Source organism: Anomaloglossus baeobatrachus, unplaced genomic scaffold (genome assembly GCF_048569485.1).
Source record: "Anomaloglossus baeobatrachus isolate aAnoBae1 unplaced genomic scaffold, aAnoBae1.hap1 Scaffold_115, whole genome shotgun sequence".
In the NCBI taxonomy this organism is placed as follows: Eukaryota; Metazoa; Chordata; class Amphibia; order Anura; family Aromobatidae; genus Anomaloglossus; species Anomaloglossus baeobatrachus.
The window spans coordinates 604,333-610,332 of NW_027441885.1; the positions used below are offsets into that span (position 1 = coordinate 604,333).

The 6,000-nt window shown below is 44.4% G+C and overlaps 1 pseudogene; it reads right to left on the reverse strand.

The window, feature by feature from the left end:
• Positions 1-1,338: 1,338 nt before the first annotated feature.
• Positions 1,339-1,545, reverse strand: LOC142260506 (U2 spliceosomal RNA; annotated as a pseudogene).
• Positions 1,546-6,000: the final 4,455 nt, after the last annotated feature.

Genomic DNA, 6,000 nt, shown 5'->3' on the forward strand with positions numbered 1-6,000 from the left:
GCACCATCCGGCAGGGCCTACGGACCCCGACCAGGCTAGGAGTCGCCGTAAAACCGGTCAAATCCGTTAGCGACAGGAACCTCCAGGGTTTCCCAGCAGTCAAGACCCGATTGAAGGCAACAGCTCACACCGTAGAGGGAAGCACAGTCACCGCCAAGGCTACAGTTCCCAGGGCCAGAGCCTGCGGGCAAAAGGGGCTCCCTCAGCATCCATCCAAGCTGGGGAGCGGGTTACCGGTGGGAAGCCCGCTAGATTTTGGGGGAATAAAAGGGGTCCAACACCACATCCCCACAGGTGCACACCCACCCATCAAAGAGAGCTATAAGCCAATACCACCTTCACATTGCCAGTGTACCAAGGACATGTTGAGCAACATGAAGGCGGCTGGGGTTATCCGTGACAGTTGTAGCCTTTGGGCAGCTCTGTTGATCCTGTTAAAAAAGAAGGACGGCACCACTCCCCGTATTGAGGAATCGCTAGCTGCATTGAGAACTGCAAATTATTTTTCTACCCTTGATCTCACTAGTCACTATTGGCAAGTGTCCGTTGCTGAGGCAGACCGGGAGAAGACCGCCTTCGCCACCCCTATGGGTCTCTGCGAGTTCAAAAGCATGCCCTTCGAGCTGTGCAATGCGCCAGGAACCTTCCAGAGGCTGATGGAATGCTGCTTGGGACAAGATTTTAGGGTGTATAAAAAGGGAGATTAGATCCCGTGATCCCAACGTATTGTTACACCTCTATAAATCACTTGTAAGGCTACATCTGGAATATGGGAACCAGTTTTGGGCTCCACATTTTAAAAAGGACATTCAGAAGTTAGAGTCAGTTCAAAGGTGGGCAACTAGACTACTACAAGGAATGGAAGGCCTCCCATATGATGACAAGTTGAAAAAGTTATTAAGTGATTATTGGCTGCAATGGGGCTTTCTGGCTGGTGCCAGCCTCTCTTCTTAGCACACAGGAACCACAATCCCTACACCATGCTTCAATGGATTCTCTCATCCCAGCCCAGTAAAACTACATATTTTACACAGTCATATGCAGCCAAAAGGGATCTATTCTATTCAATTGCAAATGATCTAGATAAGACTGAGAATAAGATACTGCACGGGACATAGCAGAGTTGGTCAAGTTGAGTGGAGATGAGTTTGCTATTTGGCACAGCTTTTTGCATCAATAAAGCAAGTAAAAGGTGTGAAAGATAAAAAAAAGGGTGAAAGTGTGAAAAGTGAATTGGTCAAATTGAGGTGCATATAAAGTTTTTGCTTTCTTTCAATTCACTAATGGGGCTCATTTGAATCAGGTGAATTGAGCTCTGCTTTTGGAAACTGGGTTAAGAAGGGGTGCACCGGTCCTGGAGGTACTGCAATACCAGGTCAATGCGTGGAGTGGACAGAGCAAGATTTTTTCCATCTCCTTGTTCTAAAAATCCATTTAATATATGGTCCCCAGAGAGGGGACGTATCAGATATTAAACTGATAAGAACAGATTTAATTTTTTTTTTTTTCTGTTTATCAGTAGGACTTCAAAATAACAAAGGTGATCGCCTCCCGTTGCCTGGGAACCGTCCAGGCACGAGAGGGCTATGTGTCACCAGAAGGCGCACACACTTCCTCAAGGCCGGCAGACGTGCAATCCCAGGCACCTTCCAGTACCGACCAAGGTAGCGTCCTCCGAAACTACACTTGATCTTAGCCAAAAGGCCGAGAAGCTATAACCCGAATTGGTTACGGCCTTGAGTGGCACCCTGGCCTATACCGGACACATCTTAGGGAGAGGGAGACAAACCCACGCCTACAGAAGACATTTTGTCACCCAAGCCAACCCTTGAAAAGGCTGTTTTGCAGAGCAAAAACAAGAAGAATGGTGCTTTTTGCAGCCGCCGCCCACTGCAATGAATCTGAATAACTCCTCCTTTTGGACACAAGCACCTCCCCTCCCCCTTGCAGTCTTTCCAATTCATGATACAAAAAGACGGACGGACAGGACAGGACAGGACAGGCTGCCTGACTTTCCATCACTGCCACCCTTTGCCATCCTTGCCCGTAGAAAGCCCTTTCATCATCCCCAAACCCTAATCTTTTCCCTTCCCTTCCCAGATGCGGCTCACTCCCTTTTATTAGGAAGTGAGCGCAGCCTTTTCTCCGTTCTGCACATGCGCGACGTTAAACACAAATGCGCAGGCGTGCGTTCCATTACCCTCACTGCATTCCACTCCCATACAGGAAGTGGGCGCAGCTATTACTACGGTCGCACATAAAAGAACCCACGGCCACCACTGCACATAGCTGACTCCACCACAGGACACCCACTTCTACACCAACGCAGGTAAGACAGGATCGGCACCTCTATGCTCCCGTTACAATCAGGCTCAGTCACCATGTGATAACGCTCTCAACTCTTTAGTTGCAGGCTCCCCTTGCTTCACCTCCACTGGCTGTGCTGCCATTTCCTCTCCCACCTGGAAGGTATACTTTATTCCACTATTTTCCTGTTTCTCTATTCCCCTTTTCCCATAACCTACTTTTATCTGCATTTGTGGGGTATCTATATGCTATTTACATCATAGTTTTATTCATTAATATGGAAGGGAAGAGTGCCCATGAGAGTGTTGAACTGCGGAGAGCAAGAGATTAAGCTGCTCCGATTTGCCACCATTGATAAGCTGTTCTCAGTAGATACACATGCTATCCAAACAGCAGCATCCACCATTGCTTCAGCCCACCCATTCAGTGACAGCTCACCAAGTCAGCCAGAGGAGTGGTGTAAGGAATTACACGTAGGCACTGACTCCACACCTTCACATCACAAGAAGGGGGTCTACAGGCTAGTGCAAGAATACGAGCAAGTCTTCAGCAAACATCCGCTAGACTTTTGAAGAATAAAAGGGGTCAAACACTACATCCCCACAAGTGCACACCCACCCATCAAAGAGAGATATAAGCCAAAACTACCTGCACATTACCAGTGTACCAAGGACATGTTGAGCAACATGAAGGAGGCTGGGGTTATCCGTGACAGTTGTAGCCTCTGGGCAGCTCCGTTGGTCCTGTTAAAGAAGAAGGACAGCACCACTCCCCTGTATTGAGGAATAGCTAGCTGCATTGAGAACTGCAAATTATTTTTCTACCCTTGATCTCACTAGTCGCTATTGGCAAGTGTCCGTTGCTGAGGCAGACCGGGAGAAGACCGCCTTTGCCACCCCGATGGGTCTCTGCGAGTTCAAAAGCATGCCCTTCGAGCTGTGCAATTTGCCAGGAACCTTCCAGAGGCTGATGGAATGCTGCTTGGGACACCGAAACTTTGAAACGGTACTGCTATACCTTTATGATGTTATTGTTTATTCTAAAGCAAACAAGATTTTAGGGTGTATAAAAAGGGAGATTAGATCCGGTGATCCCAACGTATTGTTACCCCTCTATAAATCACTTGTAAGGCCACATCTGGAATATGGGGTAAAGTCCTGAGCAGGTTGATAACCATTGGTTTGAGCATGGTAGGGTGTAGTGCGCATCTTCCTGCATCGGTAAAAGCTGCAGAAGTCCTTGAAGATTTCCGCTTCAAAGGCTGTGCCTTGATCTGTGAGGACTCTCTCTGAGTAGCCATGAGGTCTGCATAAGTGTGCTTGGAAGACCTTCGCTGCAGTATGGGCCATTAGATCTTTGACTTGTACCACAACCATAAATCTCGAGTAGTTGTCTACCATCGTAAGTGCATACGTGAGCTCGCCTCGATATTCTGCAACAAAACTCCCTTTTTCGATTTCAGTTTCAGCAAACACTCCTCTTCCTGTAGAAAATATTTATCATTACCTAAGACAGTCATTCTAATGCATGACAATATTAAGGCAATTTAGTTAAAACTTGTTTTAACTCACCTTTAAGGGGATTGATGTATTTCATGGTCAATCCAGGTTTGTCAGTGATGGCACTGACATAATGTATGGCGTCTTTTTCGGGCGTTATCCTTTGCCTTTTCATTGTGAAAATCCAGTTGCCTATATCAAAGCAAATTCTACTACTTGTAAAGTATGCAGAAAATGAAATGTAGAACATATAACATCAACTGCTTAGGAACGCATCATAGGTTAGTACTTAAAAGGATATTGTCATGTTCTAGTCATAATGCAAGCTGGACATTTTTCATGTTACCCTGTAATCGCCGGCCTGTTCTAATGCTCACAAGCCAAGATATAGGCTCAGCTGCTAAGGCTTCCCTCTGCCTTCTGAATGAAACTTGAATATGTCTGGGTCACTGTGTATATAGCAGGTGCTCAGAAAAAATAAGAGTCAATTCAATAGAAATAGCTCTGGCACACTATAGTGATCAATAACGTAAGAAAAGAACTCTTGGAATGCTGAAAATTCTTTATTTGTGCAAAAGGATAATTCATCCAACGTTTCGACCTTGTTTTTAGGTCTTTATCAAGGATAAAGTTATCTAAGATCATAAAGGGTTACAAAACCATATAAACACGTAATTAGTACATAGTACAACATAACAGTACAATATATTGCTACTTGAGAGTACAATGGGTCAAATGACCATGATGCACATACAAAAAATTTTTCCAAAGCCATAGTGAAAACATTTGTACTGAGGAAAGAAAATTTCCACATGACCTATCTGGAGAAACATTCTGGATCAAACAACCAAAAATAGTCAAGCAGGTAAATACACACCTATATGGATAACAGGATGATATGTGTTCAATTGTATAGCGTCATTGCCATTAAGGTACAAATGGAAAACTTGCAATCCTATATAGTGAAGGAAATGAACACATATCATATCAAAGAACACAGGAACATGGGTGTGAGAAAAACCTCAATGTTTATACTTTGTTCTTTATAATGGTGTGAACATGTATATGTCTCAGTACCTTATGCACTTGAGAATTCTAGTGAGTAGATCATGAAAGCCTATTTCAGAACTGGAATCGGTAAATAATTGTAGGTGGAATCTAAATGAAAAGATGGTACAAGTGTTATCATGACACGTGGGCTATAACACAATGGACCGTGTGACAAAGAAGAAAGGAGAGAAAGAAGAGGAAGAAAATGCAACTACCTGTAACATTACGTGATAGTCACTGGTAAGTATCACTTGACAATTCAAGTGAAAAAGGATTCCTTTATTAAAGGGTTCTCAGTCGCCTCAGGATCATGAAATACTAGGGTAAATGATATGAGAATGGGTAAGAAGCACCACTAAAGGAAATATGAGATGCAGGACATATATCTATAAACCCCTGAACTACATGATAGAAATAAAAAGAAGAAAAAAGAAAAAAAAAGAAGAAAGAAGAAGAACACATAGAATGCGGAAAGAGAATGGGTACAACTACCTGAGTTACTGCAGGGAGGCCCCTGGTTGGTATTGTGAGGGTTAGTGGAATTCCTTCACTGAAGGGTTCTCAGTTGCCTCAGGTTCGTGAAAAATGCTATAGACAAATAATGCCCGGAGAAAAGGGGTTCATATACAGCGAATAATGGTAATACAAGGTACATGTGTCACATGTAATAGTATATATATATATATATTGTACTAAGCTCTACACCAGAAATAGAAAGTAGTCCCTCTGCCTTCTGTCTAGGTGCCCTGAGTTATGTCCTGTAAACTGTCACAGGGACCCAGACACACATGTGTAGTAGGGGAATATCCCTGCTGAGATGCCAGTGCTAGAGCACTCGTTTGCTGTGGAGTTGAACGCTATGTGAGCAGTTCTTACCTTCAATGAGCAGAAGTCTCTTTTTTCAGATTTCAATATCTCTGTGGGTATCTGGCAGAAATATGGAATACTCTTTACTGCTAAGACCCTGTACACCACTCCCACTAAAGGGGGCTTTACACGCTGCGACATCGCTAATGCGGAGTCGTTGGGGTCACGGAATTTGTGACGCACATCCGGCCGCATTAGCGATGTTGCTGCGTGTGACACCGATGAGCGATTTTGCATCGCTGCAAAAACGTGCAAAATCGCTCATCGGTGACATGGG